Raw genomic sequence first — 2,856 nt, 5'->3', positions numbered from 1 at the left:
CTGGGGAGTGGGAGCCTTAGTCATGCCGCAGCCGCAACAGAAAAAGAAAGAGCTCCGCAACTCCGCTACTCAAGCCTTCGCTGCTGTCGGCAGCCATAGAGCAGGTGAGCTGTGGCAGCGGAATAGCGCTGTGTGAGCAGCAAGTAGTAATAGCGGGCCCCAAGCACTCTTCTCACCTCACCTTGGAGTGCACGGCCGGAGAGGGGGGGGTGAGTTGTTTGCTTCTCCCCCCCTCCACCCTGCCCTTCCTGTAAGTGAGATAGGCGGAGGTTGCAGCCTTATTACCTACATGTCGTGGCTGGGATGGAACCGGTGTCCTAGGCAGCGGGAAGGAAAGTGTTATTTGGCATCCTTCAAGGCAGAGGCTGGATTCACAGAAACAGTAAGAGCAGGAGGGAGAGGCACCACGAGAGGCACATACAAGAGGGACGCCTCAGTGTTTTATGCCGAGGTGTTAGAAGGAAGTAGCAACCTAACCACAAAACCACGAACACCACAGCAATTTGTTTAGGATCTAGCCCTATCAACCTGTGTTACTGTCTTTTGGCTCTCCTACCGCCAGACCCCAACAGACTATTCCAGACTCTACCATACCTGATTTCTCAATTTCGGGTGCTGGGCCCAAAGGGCTCAAGGGGGGCCAAGGGAGCAACCGCAGTAAGGGCTAAGGCAGGACTCCGGGAGAAGAGGATGAAGAATCAAGAAATAAAGAACAAGGGGTAGGAACAAAAGCAGGAAGACAAGAAGACCATAATGAGATCCGGGAGATCTAGGGATCCTCATGTACCCCTGAACCCAACTAAAAGATCGAAGAGAGCAAACAAGGGCAATAAGAATTCCAACACAGATTCTATGAGTGACGGCAAAAAATAACTGAAGAAGGGGGCAGGGGAAGGGGGTGATGAAGGGGGGATGACCGGCCGATCCCCCTTTCTCCACGCCTCCCAAGCCCTGAGCTCGCACGAAACCCCAAAGGGTTAAGCTTCCAACCTAAAATTTATACAAAATTCTCACTCATCAAGTATGCAGGCTCGGTCCTTTGCTTGAACACTCGGCAGCCCGACAATCTGCCAACACCGATATTACCGGTCTCCTACGCATCAGAACAAGGAATTCAGATAGAGCAAAAGAAAGAGCTAATGAGAGGGCTGAAGAGAAAGCCCCCCCTGAGGCGTTGGATGATGAAGACGGAGAAGGAGGGGGAGGAGGAGAAGAAGAAGAAGATGAAGACAGAGAAGAAGACTGCGACGTGAGGGACTGCCCTGACACCACACAGACCGAAAATCGCAGTGGAAACTACAGCGAATCTCACAGAGGGGCGACCTTTTCAACGACAATCAGAAAGTGGGGCCTCGATTCTGACCCAGGATCAATCCTGCCTCAGGTGCATGAATTAAAAACAAAGGCACTCACGAGCAAACAGCAAGAATCTATTCAGAGTGCTATGAGTACGGGTTCCACAATAAAATCGGCCCAGAAGGTCACCATCAAATCATCTGGAGAAAAAGGCTCCCCAGAAGACTGGTCTAAGATCGCCAGAGATTCTGAGAAAAATCCAGGGGTACAAATGGATCTAAAGGTGCCCAGCACTCCTGACACTCCTGAAACCCCGGTTTCTCTGGCACCAGCTCCTAGCACTTCAAGCAGTTTGAATGTGTGGATCCCAGGTCCTGTAACAAAGGCAGGGCACAGCCCCCCCCCGGACTACCACAGGACCTTATGGTAGAGAAAAACACACCCTCATCACAAGATCTCAGGCAAGAGCAACCAGAACTTAGTAAGTGCTCAGGGGTAACTGTAGACTATGAGGACAAAACAACGGGCTAGTCTCGTGTGGGGAACCTATCCATGGCACCGGAACCGCTCGTGCTTCAGGCACAAGTTCATCATTCGGCACAGTTTGAGCAACCCCTAACCCCTCCCCGAGGTCAGCTCCCGGGGCAGGCTAGCACAGTCACCACCCCATCAAAACCTTTGGACCCAATGGCTTCATACCCCACGCAAGAAGAGTGGGAAGAATTGGTCGCCTATTACACCTCACCACCTCATGGGGCCCCAAAAGAAGCTGCAACAAGTCTAAAATGCAAAGCCGCACAGCTCAGCACCACGATTCCATCACCGCAACCTATGGTAGACATATGGGAATCTCTCTTGCACACAATGCAACTGTCTGTTAATGCCATCCAATATCAATCGGACAAAATTGACCTTCAGCTAACAGTTCTACACTCACTATCAGTTTTTGTCTCCAACATCGATAATAAGCTAGCTGAACTGAACAGTCTGGTCAAAAGGGCACAAGAGGAGACAGCACTTATACAATCAAATTGTCCTGGGATCGCAATTGTGGACAAGTTGGCTACACTCCCTGGAGCAATGGACAACCTCCTTACAGGTATTAGAGAGGCCGTCAAAAATAGTTCATCGACGGGTCAACTGGAGAGAACAAACAGTGCATGGCAAAAAAACAACAGAGGAATTCTAACTCCTACTGAGCCCCCCCCCTGTAATACAAAAAGACAAGCTGGTAAGGGAAGAGGAAAATGCAACGCTATTAAGAGCACAAGGACATACCAGGGAAGGAGAAACCCAGGTAGCAGCAAATAATATCTTACTCCCCCCCTGGGAATCCAACCAAAACGACGTCCCACGGAACCACGTGTGCTCCCCAAAGCGGGGCAGAAAGCAAAGGAGGAAGGGCCGCAAGTTAAAGCTAGGCACTCTGGCTGAAGGGAAAGTTAAGAATAACCAAGTCAGCATCTTGCCTCCAGACCCAATGCCCGACAAGCTGGCTCCAACGAGTCCAGAGACAGACACGGAATTGGACTCACGTCCCTTCCCTAATCAGGATCAGTG

The sequence above is a fragment of the Lissotriton vulgaris genome, unplaced genomic scaffold (assembly GCF_964263255.1).
Source record: "Lissotriton vulgaris unplaced genomic scaffold, aLisVul1.2 SCAFFOLD_1744, whole genome shotgun sequence".
In the NCBI taxonomy this organism is placed as follows: Eukaryota; Metazoa; Chordata; class Amphibia; order Caudata; family Salamandridae; genus Lissotriton; species Lissotriton vulgaris.
The sequence above is the reverse complement of the archived record's forward strand: the minus strand, read 5'-3'. Positions refer to the sequence as shown.